This window comes from Sorex fumeus, unplaced genomic scaffold (assembly GCF_029834395.1).
Source record: "Sorex fumeus unplaced genomic scaffold, SorFum_2.1 ptg000246l, whole genome shotgun sequence".
Classification (NCBI taxonomy): domain Eukaryota; kingdom Metazoa; phylum Chordata; class Mammalia; order Eulipotyphla; family Soricidae; genus Sorex; species Sorex fumeus.
This window is the reverse complement of record NW_026606303.1, coordinates 499,068-520,010: the sequence shown is the minus strand read 5'-3', so window position 1 is coordinate 520,010 and position 20,943 is coordinate 499,068. Positions and strand designations below refer to the sequence as shown.

The window sequence follows — 20,943 nt, the reverse complement described above, 5'->3', positions numbered from 1 at the left end:
GTTACTCCTGCATTGCTCAGGGGACCATATGGATGCTGGGACTGGAAGCGAGTTGGTCACGTCAAAGGCAAACGCCCTACCCGCTGTGCTATCTCTCCAGCCCCGGAACTCCAAACTTTATATAGAAAACAACGTATTTCACAATGCCTTTTCAGCCATTCTGATTGTTGGGGGGTAAATTCTAAACAATCAAGGTGCATTTTTGTCGAAACAATGAATGTAATCAAAGTAGAGAAGAGTTAAGTAGAAATCATCTGCCTCACAGGCATTGGGTGGGTGGGAGCTGGGGTATAGTGGGGTTCTTGGTGGTGAAAAATGTGAGCACTGGTGAAGGGTGAAGGGAAAGGTGTTTGATCATTGCATGACCGAGACTTAAATCTGAAAGCTTTGTAACTTTTCCCACGGTGATTCAATAAATAAATAGAAGAAGAAAAAAAAATAAATAAAATTATGAAAACCAAAAAAAGTAAGGTGGAGTTCAAGCCCAATTCAATCAGCTAATCAGTGGCTGAATAAAGAGCACTACTCCTACATTAAAAACAAATAAACACACAAACGAAAAACACTACTTGTGAGGCGAGTGCATCAGCAGCCTGATGGCACCTTCAGACTCCAGATACCCCAAAATTGCTGCTGTGCCTTTGGCCAGACCCCAAAAACTTGGGCAAAGTTTACCAAGGAAGTAAACAGCCAAAAGTTAGGTATGTGGGAAACACACCCACAAGCCACCTCCGGCTCAGCTGTATCCTTGGAGGATGGCCTCTCTGGTTCCTGATTGAACTGCTCAATGGCCATGATCCCACAGACTCAGAAACAAATCTTGAAACCCAGGGGCTTTTCGCAGAAAGGCGTCTGGTCCCTGCAGTGCTGGGCCCATGGTTTCATGCCTTGGCCTGTTCCCCCTGGCGGCCAGGTGGCCGCCATCCTCCAGAGGTCACTGGACAGTCAGGCTTGGGCCCTCAGTGACAAAACTTGTTGGGCCTCACAGGATGGGGGTGGAGCCAGTCCTGTCCTCCCCGTCCCAACGAGACCCCAAGTCATCGTCCATGAACGGCCTCTCTGACTCCTGATCAAGCTGCTTAATTACCATGATGCCAGAGACTCAGGAGCAAATCTCGGAACCCAGCAGGTTTGGGCAGAAATCCCTCCACATTGAAGTGTTCAAATTTGGAAGTTCAATGTCGCGCGGCCACTACTGCAGCCACACAACATCATAGGTTATTCATAACCAGCAATAGAAAACAAACTGTCTACTGTTGCCTTTTCAGCAGATCTGAGTGTTGGGGTAAAATATCAAACAATAAAGGTGGGTCTGGTGTCAAAATATCGAATGTGATCAAAGTCGAGAGAAAATAATTTGGAAATCATCTGCCCCACACGTAGGGGGAGGGTGTGGGATGGGGATATACTGGGGTTGTTGTTGGTGGAGAATGGGCACTGGTGAAGGTACGGGTGTTTCATTGTATGACCAAGACTTAGACCTGAAAGCTTTGTAACTGCTCTCATGGCGATTCAATAAATAAAATCATAAAAAATGAAAAAAGAAGTAAGGTGGAGTTCATGCAGAATTCAATCAGCTAATCAGTGGCTGAATATATAGCAGTACTCCTAAATAAAAAAAGAGAGAGAGAGAAATCCAGAAAAACGCGGCAAGTCTGTACCCCAAGCACACTCCTCCCCAAACGATCCATTTTCCCCCACCCTATATAAAGCTGACACGCTATGGGTCACATCCTCCTGCCACTGACCCCCAAAACCCGACGCTCCCTCCTCCCACCTCGGCGACTGATGGCACAAACTCCATGTTTGTGTCACGCCGTACATGAGACATTTGTCACTAGAACCTGATGACTCACTTCAGAACCTCAACAGAAGCCACAAAGATGGGGAGCACTGCTCAGGGAGCACCATGCAGGGGCTGCTCAGACCCTCTCTGCCTCTGTCCCCTGCCTGCTCTGGGGACGATGCATAGACAAGTGGCCAGGGGTTGAGAACAGAGGAACCAAGCCTGGAGGAAGCGGGTGCTTGTGTTTTGTTTTCTCTGGAGGCCTCTAACTACGGCTCCTCTTAAGAGACAAAGAAGGCCGCAAATAAGCAAACACTCTGAACTCGGTTAGCACCCAACTCTGATTTAACGCCAAGATCTTCTCTAAATGAACCTTGAAAGGGTAAGCTAAATATCTCTCAGGGCACAGCAGAGCCTGGCAAGCTCCCCGTGACGTATTCGATATGCCAGACACAGTAACAATAAAGTCTCCAATGGAGACATTACTGGGCCCGCACTGGTATTAAAAATGGGGGAAAAAAAGTCTAGTTTGTATTTCTTGAAAATGTCAGCTTGACTCAAAGCTGGGGGTTCCGAAGGCAGTTCTATTTCATCCCACAGCACAAATGCTTCCTCCGTGCTAGAGCTCTGGCTCACGTATGTCCAGCGTCTTCTGGACAGGGAAACACCAGCCCTGGGAAGGAGTGGCGTGATGGGACACTGGCACACAGGAACCACCTCAATTTGGGTCATTTTCCCCCCTTAGGACTCCGAGGACCCCTTACCCCTCGGGCAGCACCGCACGACATTCTATCAGGAAGTTACATAAAAATCAGTCTTCCGTTCCAAACAAAATTTCACAAGCTGCAGACACAGTTCAAGACTATATACAGCCTGAAGGCACAGGACATATGCAAACGGCATCTATTCACTGTCATCAGCGAGCCCCGTCACCCGCCTCACGCTGGCATTTAACTTCAAAATATCCAGATAGAGGAAATTTTTATGTGTCAGGGGGAAAAATCAGAGTTAGCAAGAGCTCGAAGAGAAGAGCAAGCCGGCAAACAGGACTGAGAGAAGGTGACTGGAGGTGAGGCCGGTCTCTGGCCTAACCTGGGTCCCAGTCCCAGCTGCCCTGCAGAACCTGCCAGGGGACACCCCACATGCCTCGGAAAACTCACGGACACCCCACATGCCATGGAATCCCCCCAACGCTCACAGCCGCTCAGGTCTGACTCACACCCGCCCTTCCATGCAAAAGAGCTGAAGGAACAAGGATCCCCAGGTCGAAGCTTCTAGTGTCGGGGCTGGAACGATAGTGCAGCGGGGAGGGCATTTGCCTTGCATGCAGCCAACCTGGGTTCAAATCCCGGCATCCCATATGGTCCCCTGAGCACCGGCAGGAGTAAATCCTGAGTGCACAGCCAGGAATAACCCCCGTGCCTCTCCGGGTGAAAAAATTAACAATAAAAAGATAACACCGTGGAGGTGTGCAGACTGGGGGCGGGGTGCAGAGGGAGACCTCCCAGAGAGCCTGGCCCAGAGTGAGCATAACATCCCCAAAGACCCCGTAGGATGGCTCCGCCAGGTCTGGGGTGCAGCCTCACACTTGAGTCTAAGCCACCATGGTCAGGATGTCCAAAGAGTCCTCAGAAAAGAACCGGAAACTCTGCATTGGAGCAGACCACAGAGGATGATGCAGGGGAAGGAAAGCATTAGGGGGCCTCTTTCGAACTGCTCAGGGGCCCAGGTGACTGTTCAGAGCGGAAACTGTGTCTGCCTGCGGACAGCTAAGTCGGCTCCTGCCCGGCCCTGCCCAGCCCCGAGCACCCAAACAAAACATTCATGTTTAAAAACGGCGTATTACTACAGAGACACCTCTAACAACTCCCACCCGGCGAGGCTCAAGGGATAGGCTCTGCACTCAGGAATTATTCTGGTGGTGCTTTGGGGACCACATGGGATGCCGGGGATTGAACCTGGGTCAGCCTCGTGCAAGGCAAATGCCCTCCCAATGTATATTGCTCCAGCCCTTGTAATTCCTCTTTATAAGCCCCTAGGGCTCCGTGTGTGTGTGTGTGTGTGTGTGTGTGTGTGTGTGTGTGTGGGCGGGGGATCGGACACGAACAGCAGACTCCGTTCTGTGAGGGCTGGAAGGTCCCTCATATTAACACGAGGAAGCCTCAGAGACGGACCTTGGTGAGGGCGCCTGGGCCCTTGGCAAACTCCACCAGGCGGGGCGAGCCCCCCAGCGCCTTGAGCCCAATCTGACTGCTCACATGACACACGCCAGAGTGCCCATGTTCTGGGGTCCCTTGAGCAGAATACCTGGAGTGAGGGCCACTGCGAGCAGCTCAGGTGAGCAGAGCCGTGGCTTCCCCCACCGGGATGCGGGCTCGGGGGCCATCGTGGCTCAGGGCGGGAGAGAAGATGTGAATGCAGCATCCACGGGGGGATGTGGGGCCCTTGGTTCCGACCTGTCTCAGGTCTGTCTGTTGGGATGGACCCACCCCGCCCGCACAGGGCCAGGAGCGACCCTGGGTGTGACCGAGACAGCCCCTACCCTCAGCTGGGGTGACCAAGCCGCTTCCTCAACGCTTCCGCACTGCTGACTGGGAACAGAAGGAGCAGAGAAGCCTCTCCCAGACATGCAATGACTCGCATGGAAGGTGAACCCCGAGTCCTGTCACCACAAAGGGCCGGGCAGGCCCCTGTCCTGTCACCACACAAGGGCATGCAAGCCCTTCCCTGCTCCAAGACTGGGGTGGGGAGAGACCATCGGGGGATCCCAGGAAAGTTCTGGATTCCACAGGCCGAAGCCCAGGGACGTGAGCAAACCCATGGGTAGCTGGGTGACAGCATCCCAGAACACAAGCGAGCCCCAGGTTCTTTCTCTTAAGGTGCTGCTGAGACCAACATGCTGAGGGGAAAGGGTGCCCGGAAATCTGGTGATGCACCTGCGTTCTCAAAAGGTCAAGTCCTGAGACCAGCAGTACCAGTACCACAAATCAACTCACATGGCCAAGAACGCAGGGAAATGAGATTGCGTCTCAAACACACCTGCACAAGCTTCCAATGGCAGAGGGTGCAGAGGGCGCAGGCAGGCACCGGGGGCGCTGGGGTCGTGCACGGGTTCAAGTTGACTCCCTGGCTTGGCACTGGGGGTAACACCAGGCGGGGCTTGGAGGACCATATGGAGTGCCAGGGAACGAACCCGGGTCTGCCAGGGGCAAGGCAAGTGCCCTACCCACCTTACTATCTCTCTGGCCCTGGTATGCCGTTTTTAGAGGACATTATCAAGCTGATGTGTTTCCCCCTTGCATCTTCCCCTTCATTCCGGTATTTATCTTCCCTTTCCCTCCCTTTCTCGCTGAGGCTGAGGGTCGCACACTCTAGGTGGTGGTTACCCACTTGGGGGCGGGGGGGGGTGTTCTCACTCGGCCTGCCAGAACTCCAGCCATGCCCAATTTTCCCTATTTACAGCTAAGAACACGTCATAGGAAAAGCATCTGGTTGAAATCTCACATAAATCAATGCTTTTGGGTCTACAGATTGTCTTAAGGGACTAAGCATGGAGAAACCTCACCGCACAGAAGAAAGAGCCAGAGTTCTGGCCCGGGCGCCCCTAAGAGCCAAGCTGACACTTTGAAAGAGAAATATTTCAGAAGTGCTCACTGTCATAAAGATAGTAAACAAAACATATAAAATCATATTTGCAAACAAAAATCCATCTTTCAGAAAAAGACAACATTTAAAAAAGAAAAACTCCGGGGGGCCAGATATATAGTTCAGTGCAAAGGTGCTTCCCTGGCATCAAAGAGTCAAATATGGACCCCTGAGAACCCCCTAGAGTAATCCCTGAGCATCACCAGGTGAGACCCCAAGCAAAAACCAAAGCAAAGCAAACAAATAAATATGTGCTGAAAATAACCAGTAGGAAACAGGCTGGGACGGGCGTGTGGGAGAAACAGAATTTCCCGCACACCCTGCACCCAGCCCTGAGGTCACACTGCAGAACCTCAAGAGTTTGAATGAAAAATGTAGGCAATTGTATTTCTAGAAAATGAGAATGTAAGATTAGAGTCTTCAGGTCTTGCCAAGACTCAATCAAGGGGAAAGGCGGGTCACGAAAACAAAATCACTCACAAACCTGTTTCTTCTGCAGGCCCGTGGGCAGCGGCTGCGCTCCTCGAAGTGGGGGCCTGGGACAATGTGCAGAACTTCCTCGATTCTGCGCCAACCAGGCCGGGAGAGCAGCTGGGCCAGCCGCATGCTGAGGGGGGCATAGCCGAGATGTCCGTGGGGTTCTGCGGAGGATTCGAGAGGGACACCTGGAGTCAAGCAACTCCTCTCTGCCTAATGGGCCATGGGCTCTTTTTTTTGGCGGAGGCCATACCCTGCGGTGCTCAGGGCTCCCTCCTGGTGCTGCACTCAGGGATCACAACCTGGGTTGGCCGCATTAAAGGCAAATGTCCTCCACGCTGCCGTCCTGGATTTGACTTTGGGGAGGAACACAGTGTGCTCCAGCCTACCCCGCTGAGCCCTGCCATCTCCACCCTCTACCCAATTCCCAATCTCTCTCTTCTCTCCTCTCTCTCCCCCCCCACCCCCGCCCCTACAGCTTTATGCATCAGACCTGGTGGTGCAGAGCTGACGCATGGCTCTGCCCTCACCTCTCCTGGCCCTGAGTCCTTCTGTCTCAAACCAATCTCAGAAAGCTGCTTGGTGCCCCTGTGTGCTGGAAGGTGCCAGTGCCCGGCAGCCCGTGCAGAGGGCAGGGGCGTGGCCAAACCCCAGCACCGCTGGGTCTGAACATTCAACGGTCTGCCCGGGAAAGATTCCATCCGACCCCCACAGAAGAAAAACTGTTCATCGATTTGGTGAGAAACTTCTCCTATGGAAACTTGGCCCACTGGGGGGACGGAATGTGGAGAGCTCTAAGCCCAGCCAAGCTACTCTCAGGCATTCTTCCGGGGGCGAGGCCCCAGGGCACAGCCACGCCCAAATCTCCCAAGGGTGAGAGTGACAGCACCCAGCATCACAGTGACCCCCAGTCTGAAACCCCCCTCTCTCTCAGTGACTCTGAGTCCAGCAGCCCCAACTGCCCACGGTGAGTCAGTTGTGTTGGTCCCCAATCCTCTTACTTGAGGCTGGCCTTTTCGCTGACCAGAGGCTTCCTTGAGTCCTGACCAGCCTCCCCCGCCCTGAAGCCTAAGTGGACAAGGGCCCCCTCTTCCCACCCCCAGCCCCCATCTTCAAAAAGTGTCCCCCAACAAGCCCCACTCAGTCCTGGCTTCTGCAAGGGCAGCGCCTTCCCACCAGCAGAATGCCACACCACTGGGGAAATGTGTGTGTGTCTATGTACGTGTCTGTGTGTGTATGTTGGCGCGCGTGCATGTGCGTGAAGGCTCGGCTCGCCTATTAGATGGCGTGCATGTGACTGCGTGTGCTCGAAGACTCGGCTCACCTGCTCATTCACATCGTCCATCCAGAGGCGCAGGGTCTTCCGGAAGGTGGGGTAGCTGTTCCTGCCCCCTGCTGGGGCCGCAGCAGCCCGGCCTTCTCCAGGTTCTGTAACGTCAGGATGTGCTCGTAGCCATATGTCTGCAAGAGAAGTTGGGGAGCCTGCTAGATCTCCCACTTCCGAAGAGGGAGCGAACATTTTCACTCTCATTCTGATACTTTTGTTCTTGAGTCATACCCGGCAGCATGCAAGACAAGTGCCTTACCCCTTTCTAGCTCTTGGTTTTTGTTTTTTTTTCTTTTCGGGTCACACCCGGCGAAGCTCAGGGGTTACTCCTGGCTTTGCGCTCAGGAATCACTCCTGGCGGTGCTCGGGAAACCATATGGGATGCTGGGAATCGAACCAGGATCGGCTGCGTGCAAGGCAAACGCCCTACCCGCTGTGCTATTGCTGCAGCCCCTTTCGAGCTCTTTGGACCCCACATTTTCACTTTAAAGCCAGAATGCATGGGCCCAAGGTAAGGAAGATAGATGACAGTGTACTGAAATAACTGAGTAGGAAAAGGAGGCCAAACACACCTCCTGACGTGCTATTTTCCAGATGTCTCCTTTGTTTTGTTTGCTTTTGCCCCCGCACTTCCTGTGCTCAGGGATCAGTGCTGGTGGGGCTCAGGGGACCCATATGGGTGCCGGGGATCGAGCCTAGGTGGGCCACGTGCAAGACCAAGGGCCTTTTAAAAAAATTTCTCCCTTGGCAAATGAGTCACTTAGAAACACTGACCTGGAGAATTTCTCTTTTTTGTAATAATCCAGAACCTTCTGCTTGAGCCCACTGTTGCACACCGACTGCAGGCAAATGAGCCTGAGCACCTTGATGAGTGGATGCTTCTGGGAGATGCAGTCCTCGATATAACTGTTGACGTAGAGTCATGGCAGGTTTGTGCGTGAGCGCCGGGTCTGGGCCTGCAGGCCTGGGCGTTCCTGGGCCCCTCAGAGGCCCGATCAAGGAGAGGCTGGAGATTGACTCACGCTCCTGCCTACACTCCCTGGACAACCTAAGCTCCAGGGGCTGCGGGTGGGTGCAAATGTCCCACTTGTCAGCGACACCTGAGCCGCATCAGTAAAGTAGCAGGGACTGTGGGGAATTTGGGCGCTTGCTTGCTGCAAGTGACAATGCAGGATTTATTGACAGGCAGACAGAAAAAGGGATCATACAACCCACGCTCTTAAATTATCTGTGATGGGCTTCAATAGTATTGGGCTTCAGGGCTGGGTCTTGTTTCTCTGAGGACAGCAAACAGCAATGGAACACATGCACACACACACACAATGGAACACACACACATATGCACGAACACACACACAATGGAACACACACACACACACACACACCACCCCCGGTCAACAGAAACCTATCCCTTGGCAGAATCTCTTTCCGCACATTTTGCACTGCCCTGACAGATATTTAGGCCAGACACGGGAATCAAAGCGATTCCTTTGCTACCTCGAGTTCTGTTTGCCAATCCGGTTAACTATCGGCTAAAACGGTTTTAGTGTTCACGTACCTTATCGGTGTCTATTCCAGACATCAACTCCTGCTCCACGGTTAACTGATCAAAGAAGTCTTCAGACGCTGAAACATAATTCACACACGAGCATCTCAGAAGTGGGATAAATGCTCATTTCTCCCGGAGGCATGCAAAGTAGCAAGCAAGCACCAAGTTTAAGTCATCACCGGGAAAGGCACCTTCCAAAACAGTGAGGCTGACGGCCTGTGCCCCGAGGTGCGCCTAGACACAGAGCCCCGGGGCGTGGGCCCTAGCAGCTCCCCTTCACACTAATTAAAGCAATTTCCAAGGGCATTTTACTTTGGTTCGTTTGGGGGCCACCCCCGGTGGTGCTCAGGGATCACTCCTGGCAGGCTTCGGACACCATATGGGACTCCGGGATCCAACCCGGGCCGGCTGTGTGCCAGGCACTGCAGTACCGCTCCTACTCCAGCTCCTTGCAACATCCGACTGAAACCAACTCAGCAAGTAGTGCCAGGTCTGGCGAAGCAGTGCTGGCGCCACCCAGAGCCTGGGAGAGCCCTGCTGCACCACCTGACCCCGCAGAACCCAACAGTCACACTCGGAACATTTCTGGAGGACACAGCGGCTGGCACAGGGAACAATGCACAAGTGAAACAGTAGCCGGGGCCCCCAGAAGTAGCAGGGAGCCAGTGACACACCCTGAGCCTGAGCCCGGGACAGGGCACTCACTCGTCACATCCTGGATGCGCTCGGCGATGGAGGTGTGGTTGGCCAGGGAGCCCCACGCCGCCTGCATGTGGGGTAGCTGGGAGACGAACTGCTTGATCTCGCCCACCGTCTTGGCGTTGTGCCTTTCCTGAGGGAGGGGAGAAGGTCACGACAGTACTGGGGACAGCACTCAGGGCCTCGCGCACTCAGGGCCTCGCATACATACACACACACGCACACACACACACACACACACACACACACAATGTGCCTCAGCCCCAGCCCTGGCTGCCAAGAGTGCATTTTTAAGAGTTTGGGTCTTTGGGTTGCCCAGGGCATGTTTGAATCACGTGCAAGGCAGTGCCCCGGGCTTCCTCCTGGCCTGGAGCTCAAGGATCACTCCTGGCCTGCACCGGGACCACATGGAATGCTGGGGAGTGAACCCAGGTCAGCTGCATGCAAGGTAAGCGCCTGGCCCGTTGTGCTATCCCTCCGGCTCCCCCAAATTAATTTTTAGTGTGAGAAACGGACACAAAACGAATTAGGCTATAACCAGATCCCACAGCCACAGGAAAATAGAAAAGGCAGATTGGTGGGTCCAGGGACTGCGACAGCCACATCCTGCAGCACTGGGAGACCATGTGGACAGGGAGGGAGCCCAGGGCCCACGCAGGCCACACCTGACACTGCATGGTCCCTGCCAGGGATGTGGAGCTCAGCAAACTGCCTTGAAGCCACAAAAGCTAACGCTCGTATAGCCTGAGACCTCAACAATAGCAAATTAAGTGTAAAACGTTTCCTGGGTCCAAGCTATACAGTGGGGGAGGCGCTTGCTCAGTGCCCGGCCTCCCCACAGAACCCCGAGGCCTGCCAGGAGCCAGCCCTGAGCACTGGCAGCGGGAAGGGAGGGAAGTGGACACCACGGCGAGCTCGGAGCTGACACAGTGAATGCCCGACACTTCTTATCCATAGCTTTATAAGTCACGGTGAGGAAATAAAAATTTGAGGAACAAAACCCAAGTGAACAAAAGCAACTTCAGAAATACAACAACCATGGGGTCAGAGTGACAGAACAGTGGCGAGGTGCTTGCCTTGCATGCGGCCAGCCTGGGTTCGATCCCCAGCATCCCATGGGGTTGCCTCAGCCCACCAGAAGTGATCCCTGAGCGCAGAGCCAGGATTTAGCCCTGTGCACCTCTGGGTGTGCCTCCCCTCAAAAAAAAAAAAAAAACCCAAAGAAATACAAATACTGATACAGTAGAGATAACTCCTAAAAAAGATGAAATCAGGAAATCCATCCTTCAAGGGAAAAAGTGATTTTTAAAAACTTCCCCAGAGTTAAAAAATTCAGCTTCTATCATTTTACTGATTCAGGTTTCAAAAGTGACCTGAACCCAGAATAAAGAGCAGCAGGAGGGCGCGAGGTGCTAAGGAAGCTGGGGGCCGGGGACTGTGCTCTCAGTATCACCCACCCTCCCAGCCTGCTCGGGCTGATCCCGGATTCCCTAGATGCAGGAGCTAGCGGAGATGCCACCACCGCCAGCGGCTGGGAGGAAGGAGGGAGGGACAGGGAGTGCGGACGGTGACTGGCAAAGGACCTGACACCAGGAGAGGGCCTGGCACCACCTTTCCCCAGGCGCCCGCAGCCCGCCTGCCGCCTGGCCCCAGGCCCCAGTCACCTCAAAGGCGGCCGTGATGACCTTGGCCTTCTTGCTGAGCACGGCGCCCACGGCGTTGAAGTTGCAGTCTCGGATCTCGGCGTGGAGCTCCTCGGCTGAGTTCAGCGGCAGCTTCTTGGCCTCTGTGGGCAGGTCCTGCCCGTCACCCTGCCTCTTCGGGGCGAATTTCTCGGGCGGCAACTTTACATGACCTGCACGGGAGGGGACACCCCAAGTGAGACTCCAGAGACTTCCTGTCAGGGGAGAGCACTGGGCTTTGAGTCACTAGCTGTGCACGAGCGGAGGACGCTCACACTTTTCACGCACGGCTTCCCTGGCCTGGCCCGTGGGCCGCCTCCTGCCACTGCCAGCCCAAACCGAACTCAGGATGGGGCCACCCGAGGAAACATGCCCCAGTGCGGCCCACTGTTTGTCCTGCTGGCGCGTGCATGTGCATGCAGTCTACACCGACATCTCAACAAGCCAAGAGGAGCCCAGGATGGGGCTGGAGTGATAGCACAGCAGGGAGGGTGTTTGCCTTGCACCGGGCAGACCCTGGTTCGATTCCCAGCATCCCATATGGCCCCCTGAGCACCGCCAGGAGTAACTCCTGAGAGCAGCACCAGGAGTAACCCCTGTGCATTGCCGAGTGTGACCCCTGTCACTGTCCTTCCATTGTTCATAGATTTTGCTCAAGCAGGCCCAGTAACGTCTCCATTTTGAGACTTGTTACTGTGTTTGGCATATCGAACACGTCACGGGTAGCTTGCCAGGCTTTGCCGTGCGGGCAAGATACTCTTCAAAAAAGAAAAAGAAAAAGAAAAAGAAGATCCCAGGAATCACCTCAGCATGGAAGTGTGCATGAGGGCGGGAGACAGCTCCGACGGCTTCTTTCCTTTCTTTTTCCTTTCTCTGATTTTTGGGCCACACCTGTCAGTGCTCAAGGCTTATTCCTGGCTCTGTGCTCTGGGCTTATTCTTGGCAGTGTCTGGGGGAACCATATGTGGTCCTGGGGACCAAACTCACCCTAACTGCTGCTCTGCCTCTAGCTCCAAATTGGTTCCTTTCAAAAAAACATCTCCGGTTTCAACACAAATCCCGACGTGTCTACACACAATCAGCTCCACTGCTGTGGGTCCAGAGAGACGGGTCATCGGGGGCAGCACACGCTCAAGTCCAGCTGTCTGTTCCTCTGAGCACTGCCCCGTGTGGGCCCTGAGCACTGTGGGGTGGAGCTGAGAATCATAAAGCAACAAGAACTCCTGCATCGGAGAATGTGGGGAGAGAAAGAGACCGACGGAAGGAAAATACTTCTCGGTGCTTTCCAAATCCTAAGCCCCTCCGAACAGCCCGGGCGCCAGCGTCTGGAGACAGCACGCCACGGTGGCCGCGGGACCCGGGGCCTGAGCACATGCTGAGATACACGAGGTCGGCAAGACCTCGCATTCCAGCTCAAAGCTGAGGGGCAGCCGCTGGCCCAGGCAGCCTGCACGCAGCTCCTGCACGGGCCTGCCATCGCCCTCGGTCCAGCCACGGGCGCAGAGCTGGGGGGTTATGGGGAAGCCCAATTTCCCCTTGTTTTTCAGATTTCTCTTAACGGTTTCTTTTGGGGGGGTTACACCCAGCGATGCATTGGAATTACTCCTGGCTCTGCACTCAGGAATTACTCCTGGCGGTGCTCAGGGGACCATATGGGATGCTGGGAATCGAACCCGGGCTGAGCCGCGTGCAAGGCAAATGCCCTACCCGCTCTGCTATCACTCCAGCCCTCTCCCTTAATTAAATGTTTGATCAGCAGGAAGTGTGTGATGTGAAGAGACTGTGAGTTCCCGAAACTCCTTCCTCCCGGAGGCACCCCACGAGTCCCATCTCTCACACCTCCGCACCCCCAACCCCAGCACCTCTGCCAGATCCCCCGAGACTTGCAGAAGCACCAGGAGGTGGGGACCCCTCACACAGGGTGCTCCCGTGCCAGGACAGCTCGGAGCAGGAGTCTGGGGAGGGGCTGTGTGTGTGGCATCACCCCCAGCTGCTGTCAGGCACAGCCCTGGTGGCTCCAGGGCCACAGACTGGCCCCACAGAGCAGAAAATCACCGAGATCAGCCCCACGGCCCCTTGGGCACTGCTTACGACTGTCCCCACAAAAGGAAACAACTTAAGAGGTTATCCTTCGGAACAACTGGTAAAAAACAAACCGGAAACACCTTCATAATCATTAAAGAGCAGGAAAACGGGTTGTTGTGTGGAAATGCCTCCACATGTGGTCCTGCTCTGCTTCCGTGGCCGCCATCACTGAGCCACACATTCACCACTGCAGAAACACACACACACACACACACACAAGCCATCGCAATCCACTCTGCAATAACAAGCTTGGCACACTGGACAGACAGCACTGTCCGGACTCGACCAGCACTCAGCGGCTGCAGGGCTCTGTGTCCCCAGAGAGACCCCATGCAGTTAGCTGCATCCCCGTCCTTCCAGACTGGGGCTCCATCCCCAGGGCTGTTTCCCCAGCCCACAACCAGGGCCACTCCTGAAGGCGCCGGAATTACCCCTCTTGAGGCCTAGGGCTCCCTGTTCTGAAGAAAAGACACAAATCAGACTGTGGGAAACTTCTCAGACTGTATCCCAGCAGGAGCTACTCCCGGCTCAGTGCTCACTGGACGAGGCAGGAGTATGGATGGAACTGAGCGCTGGCTGTGCGCCTGGCACTAGCCCCGTGAGCTTTCCTAGCCCCCTCTCAGATCTGAAATGCTACAGAATCTAACATCCGGGGCCAAACCCCCCTGACCTTGGACCCAGGCACCCCTCAGAAACACTCTATTCTTCACGCCTCCCTGGGCGGCCCCAAGCAGCGGGGCTGCACACCGCATGGCCCTCTGCACAAGGCCTTCGCCTCGGTTTCCCCGATGGTGTCCTGGCTCGAGCTCGCTTTAACCTTGGGCTGAAAGTCAGTGCCTGACATTTTCAAATATTCTGACTTACACACAAAGGCCGCACCTTCGAAAACAGACACTTTTGAGATTGATTTTACTCAGCTAACCTATTAGTAACTGATGTCACTTCACTTACTGTTCTGGATGCCATAAATTTCATCGATGAGTCCCTCGTATGTCAGCTGAGTCGCAAGGGGCGTTAATAAATCCACATTTCGATCAAGCAACAAGAGGTTATCAAAAACAGGAAATACTGAATTCTGGCTTCCTATAAAGTCTCTCTTCATCCTGATCATCATATTGGCCACTTGCTGGAAACAAAGTACAGAACCAGGCAGAGCCTTTTTAGCAATGGGCGGATTTTTAAATGAAGCTAAAAAGAGCCCGGCAATCCAAAATTTAAAAATAAGACGGAAAAAATCGAACAATAAAATAAAACAAGACGGGCCTGAGACAGTATGGTGGGTAGGATGCTTGCCTTGCAGGTGGCTGACCCAGGTTCAATTCCTGGCACCACGTACGATCCCTCAAACCCTGCCAGGAGTGAGCCCCGAGCACTGCTGGGTATGGAGAGGGTGGGAGGAGGGAGAGTGCGAGAGAGGGAGGGAGAGTAGGGATGGAAAAGAAAAGATAAAGAACAGAAAAGAGAAAAGGAAAGAGGGCTGGGAGACAGCAAAGGGACCAGGGGTCACGCCTTGCACGCAGACAGCCTCAGTTTGCTGGCCCTAGCACAGAGCCAAGAGCACTGCGAGGTGGAGCCCCAATCTCCACCCGCAGGAGAGAGGCCCCCCTCCCCGCCCCGGCACACCCTGGCGCACTCGGCCTTCCCGAAGATCTGGGGGATGGTCCCGTACAGGGCCTGAAGCGTCATCAGGTCCTTGGCCGCGTGGTACAGGCTCGTCTGGTCGCTGTCCAGGTAGCACTCCTGTGGGAGAGGGCCGGGCGCGTGGGCACAGGCTCTGCGAGTCAGCACCGAGGCCCCAAGACAGCGCCTGTACTGGGGGCGAGCATCGCTGGGCAGGCGAGGAAAGGCTGGCCTCTGCATGCCCACGTAACCACACAGCAGAACACGCTGGGCTTGCAGAAGGGCAGGCAGCCTCTCCCACATACAGCAGCGAGTGTCACAGGGGACAGGAGGACACGGTCTCGGAGAAGAGCCACAAGGTCCATTTAACACACAGACAAAAAGAAACATCTTTGGCCCAGAAAGAGGGAAGAGCACGCACGCGCCCCCAGCCGGGCGGTTCAGCAGGGCTGACAGAGCACACACGGTCCCCAGCGGGGCCTCAAGATCACTCCTGTGCCTCAATCCTTTCATCCAGCAAGTGCAGAGAGCAGAGGAGGGAAACCACGCAACGTGATTCACCTGCACTCCACCTGATGTGGCGGCACTGCTGGTGCCCATCGCGGGACTCTCTTTATTTTTTTCCTTTTTGGGTCACACCCGGCAATGCACAGGGGTTACTCCTGGCTCATGCACTCAGGGACTACTCCTAGTGGTGCTCAGGGGACCCTATGGGATGCTGGGAATCGAACCTGGGTTGGCCACATGCAAGGCAAACGCCCCACCCGCTGTGCTATTGCTCCAGCCCCTCATCGTGGAATCTTTGACCCTTTCTAAGGAAGCGGCCAACAGGCGTGCACCCCAAAGGCATGAGGACGAGGGGTGCAGACTGGGGGCGGGGTGCAGAGGGAGACCTCCCAGAGAGCCTGGCCCAGAGTGAGCACAGTATCGCCAAAGGTCCTGTAGGATGTCTCTGTCAAGTCTGGGGTTCCAAGTCTGGGACACTTCAGTCCAAAACATCCTGGTCGGGATGTCCAAAGAGTCCTCAGAAAAGGACCAGAAATTCCTCATTGGAGCAGAGCAGAGAGGAAGATTCAGGGGAAGCAAAGCATTAGGGGGCATCTTTCAAACTGCTCAGAGGCCCAGGAGACTGTTCAGAGCTGGAACTGTGTCTGCCTGCGGACAGCAAAGCCGGTTCCTGCCCAGCCCTGCCCAGCCCTGAGCACCCAAACAAAACATTCATTTTAAAAAATGGTTTATTACTACAGAGACACCTCAAACAACTCCCACCTGGCGAGGCTCAGGGGATACCCCGGCTCTGCACTCAGGAATTATTCTGGTGGTGCTTTGGGGACCATATGGCTCAGCAGAACCGTGAGTCAACACAGGAAGCTGAGGGCCGGAGTCTGCAAAGCCCCTGAGGGAGCCCCCGCAGGTCTGGTCACGCCAGGCATTTCCTCTCAGCTGCCGACTGTCTCGTAGAGGGACAGTGAACAGACAGACGGACGAGCCCGTCCCTGCACACAGATCCCGACCCCTGGCATCCTCTACTCCATGAAGCTGACTGCGGGGGGCTCCGTGTGTGTGTGTGGGGGGTCGGACCCGAGCAGCAGACTCCGTCCTGTGAGGGCTGGAAGGTCCCTCATATTCACACAAGGAAGCCTCAGAGAGGCTTGGTGAGGGCTCCGGGGCCCTTGGCAAACTCCATCGGGCTGGGTGACGCCCTCAGCGCGCCGAACCCAATCTGAGTGCTCACATGACACACGCCAGAGTGCCCATGTTCTGGGGTCCCTCGAGCAGAATACCCGGAGTGAGGGCCACTGCGAGCAGCTCAGGTGAGCAGAGCCGTGGCTACCCCTGCCGGGATGCTGACTTGGGGGCCATCGTGGCTCAGGGCGGGGAGAAGACGTGAATGCAGCATCCACGGGGGGATGTGGGGCCCTTGGTTCCGACCTGTGTTGGGTCTGCCTGTTGGGATGGCCCCACCCCGCCTGCGCAGGGCCAGGAGCGACCCTGGGTGTGACCGAGACAGCCCCTACCCTCATCTGGGGTGACCAAGCCGCTTCCTCAACGCTTCCGCACTGCTGACTGGGAACAGAAGGAGCAGAGAGGCCTCTCCCAGACATGCAATGACTCGCATGGAAGGTGAACCCCGAGTCCTGTCACCACACAGGGCCGGGCAGGCCCCTGTCCTGTCGCGGGACAGCGGGGAGGGCCTGGACGCGGGGCTGCGCTCGGCCTGCCAGACGGACTCGAGTCGCCCCGTTTCCCTCCCAGGGCCGGGCCGCAGGGCGGGAGCGCAACGCCCCCTCGCTCGGGCTGCACTGGGGGCGCCCCCGGCTCCAGAGGCCGCCGCCCGCCCCGGGGCCCTCCCCTCGCTGCCCGCGCACTCGCCCGGGAATCTCGCAGGGAGTCCAGGGTCTCCCGCGCGGAGGACAGGTGTGGCCCCGGCGCCGCCCAGCCCCGCCGCCACGTGATGCGTGGGTCACGTGAACATCGTGACGTCACGCCTCCGCCGGAAGCCGGAAGCGGCCTGGGACCCCTTGCCTCTTTCCAGTCCGGGGTTCCGCCTCTTGGTTCCGCCCAGCCCCGACTAACCCACCCCAGGCCCTAGGGGTGGGCGTGGCTCAGGCCAATGTGGGCGTGGTTCAGAGAGATGGGCGTGGCTCGGCCCCAGGTAGGCGTGGCCTGGGCGGATATGGGCGTGGCTCGGGTCCACGTGGGCGGGGCCGGGGCTCCACCTCATTTCTCAGCTTCTCCAGCTCTGTGTCCCTCTCCGTGAGCAAGGCACTGGTAATACTGATGGATTTCTGCAGGGAAGCTTTCTCTTTATCGGGGTCTCTTATGAACACGGATTCTCTAAAAGACCAAAGAGTTCAAAATGCCAGAAATCAAGCCAGAGAGAGGCCAGTGCACAACTGCCCTAGAACGTAAGCTCAACGGCTCCCAGGACTGTTGCAGGGGTAGGGGCCGAGGCTTTGATGCTTGCAGAAGTTTAGTGAAATTTTACTGACTATGAGGGAGAAAAAGTTTGACTATGTGTACATGCCAGAACCTGCGTATCATTCTTTCCATTTGAATTTAAAGAAACAAGTTAATAACTTTGGGAGATGGAGAACAGAAAGAGAAAAAAAAGGACTTGTTGCACCCACACCCCACTCCCCCAAAAAGAATTCTTTTGAACAGGTAATCCCAGGTTGAAGTGCTATTTCTTGAATAAATTATTACCAAGCTATGACAACAATTAAATCACACACACATGCAAAGCAATTATACGAATGTCTTGCAGAGCGGCTTTATGTTGGGAGTATCCATTGGTTCTCACTCATTTCAGTAACTTTCAGCAAGTTCGGAGAACGTGTTTTTGAAACCTTTCTGAGCCAGAACAGGGGCAAAGATTGTTCAGACTAATCCAACAGAGAATGATTTTCATCCAGACTCTGGAGAGGACCAAAGTGAGTTGCTCTTAAACCCTCGGCCAGACTCGCCTCAAGGCTGGCTTGCAGAGGCGGAGATGGAGGACCTGGCCTGGGGAGAGAGGGTGGCAAGACAGAGAAGGAGCAAAGACACAATAGATACAACCCAACGGGTGTGTGTGTGACTGTGTGTGAGTGTGTGTGTGAGAGAGAGAGCATTTACACCACAAAAGGACGTGTGTGGGGGAGCACAGGGCGGGGACGGATGGCCAGTCAAGACTGGGCAATGCCACAGCCTGGAAAAGACATGAGAGGGGACAGAAGTGTGGCTCCTGGGATGCATATTTGGAGAGAGACAGAGGTGCGTGTGAAGTGGGGGATCTCATTAAAGTCTGGGGTCCAGGACAGCTGTGGATGTTCATGTCCTACTAACTGGTTCAAATCTGTGTGCCTTGGGGACGGAAGGAATGTGCAGCCCTGGGAGAAGTCGGGAGGGCCAATGGGAACTCCCTCCATCCACCTTGCGGCACTGGGTCATGCATGTTTAGATCACATGCACTGGGCCATAGCACCAGTGATGCAGGCAGGTGACACAGTGAAGGAGGCGTAACTTACAGCAACAAGCTGAGTCTCCCTGGTCCCCGGGTGAGTGGGTGAACGAGGAGCATGTTCCGAGGGTCGGATCCCTCCAAAAACTGACAGGAGGAATCGGAGACTGAGGCCCACGTTAGAAATGGCAGAATGTACGTCTGGTTAGTGAGATCCAAGATATCTGCACACACATTACAGAATTCTCACGGGTTTACAACAAACTGAAATTCTCACAGAGATGAAAAGAGAAGTGTGTATTTATCTCAGTGTGTGGCTCACACTTACACTCCAGATCATTAAGTAGTAAGAAAAGAATCTGAGACTAACAGAGATCTCTTGAATTCAACCCCAAGGGCTGGACGTACACCAGAAAGGGTGGACTTCAGTGCAGTTAAGCTATTACATGAGTAACACCTCGCTAGGAAATAGGATCTTGTTTAGGAGGAAATAAGAGGGTTTTAGAGGAAAGGAAATCTCTGATGCAACCCCGTGGGTCAGGAATCTTGACTTTCCTATGGCATGTGTTTGGGGGCTGGACTGGGGTCTACACTTCACAGACAGGAGAGCTGGGTTGGTCCCCAGCACTGCATGGTCTCTGGAGGCGGGAATGACTGCAGAGCATCTGCGTCCCCAAAGCAAAGCAAAACAAACTTATTTGGTAACTGATGCCACCATAAGATTATTTTAAGAGTTCCTTGCTCTAAATCTAACACACACTTAGAAAATCTGATTTTGAATGTTTATTCAAAGTGAAGGGGTTTAAGGAAGATGAGCAGATTCTGATTTTTTTGGGGGAAGGGGGGTTATACCGGGAGATCTCAGGGGTTCTTCCTGGTTCTGCACTCAGGAATTACTCCTGGCAGTGCTCAGGGGGACCATATGTGATGACGAGGATCGAACCCAGTTGGCCGTGTGCAAGGCAAATGCTCTCCACGCTGGAATGTCGCTCCAGTGCCAGAGCCCCATTCTTCGGTCAGGACAATCCAACTTGCCTGAGCCATGAGCTCTGAGGCAGGAGGAGAGGGCAGCTTCCTTGGCGTGTTCCTGACACAAGCCTGGAACATTGCACAATCCCCCGGCCGGCTGTCCATGACAGGGCATGTGTGGCGACCCCTACATGGACACGGCCAAACACACCCCGGCAGCTGCTCCTGCTGACCAGTCCTCACGGCTAATTCCTTTGGTCTCCTCTCAGCTCTGACTTCTACCGTGCAGCCACAAGTGGCTAGAGGACATCGGGCCTCTTTACCGATGCCCGGGTCACAAATACATGGGCCCCTTTAAAGCCACACGCTTTAGAGTTGGTGTCCTGAGCAACAGCAGAGGGAGGAGAGCCGGAAGGGAGGTCTCCGGGGCCAGAAACCTTTCCCAAGGGATCACACTATTTAGATTCTTTCCATACGACTTACATAAGAAATAAATCAGTCATGATGCAAACACCTTAAAGTGTTACTGGGCAACCTTTCAAAATGCAAATAACAAGAACCAAATATTAGAAACAGGAAGAGAAATGCAAATACATCCAGGAGAACTAAATTGGCACTGAAGTTCTTTGCTGTGGCTTGATCTAAAAGGGTGCGTGCGTGTGCGTGTGTGAGTGTTGTGTTTGTTGTCGAGAGTATTTTACGAAACAAAAGCAAGACACAGACGGATGAAGGCAGCCAAAAAATATATATATACAACAACTTGGTTTACTAAAAAATATATATGAAATTTATTTATTATAACGTGGATAGACTTTCTTTAGTCTTACCATCAAAGACACACAAAGAGAGCAAAGGAAGCAGGAGTGGGAGGGAAAAGAGAGGGTGAGGTGAGCACGGCAGCGTGTGAGCGCGGAGACAGCCAGACATCAGCACCCACAGTGAGCTCAGGACCGTGGAGACTGCCTCCCGGCCCCGCAGAGTTCCTGACCAAAGGCCATTCCTGACATTCTGGTTCTGGTATCTGTCCTTGGCTGTCAGGGAAGTGGGGGACGCAGAACAGGAGTCCCCCGCCCCCTGCGTCCGCTCTGGCTTTAGCAGTGGTCTGAGCAGGGCAGGACTGGTCCTGCCTTCCGCAGCTGGACCTGTTTTGAGCCTGTCTGA

General features: G+C 54.6%; 1 pseudogene; it reads right to left on the bottom strand.

Annotated features, from left to right (window-relative positions):
* Positions 1-3,948: 3,948 nt before the first annotated feature.
* On the bottom strand, positions 3,949-19,857 carry LOC130018281 (vacuolar protein sorting-associated protein 33A-like; annotated as a pseudogene).
* Between the last annotated feature and the right edge of the window lie 1,086 nt (positions 19,858-20,943).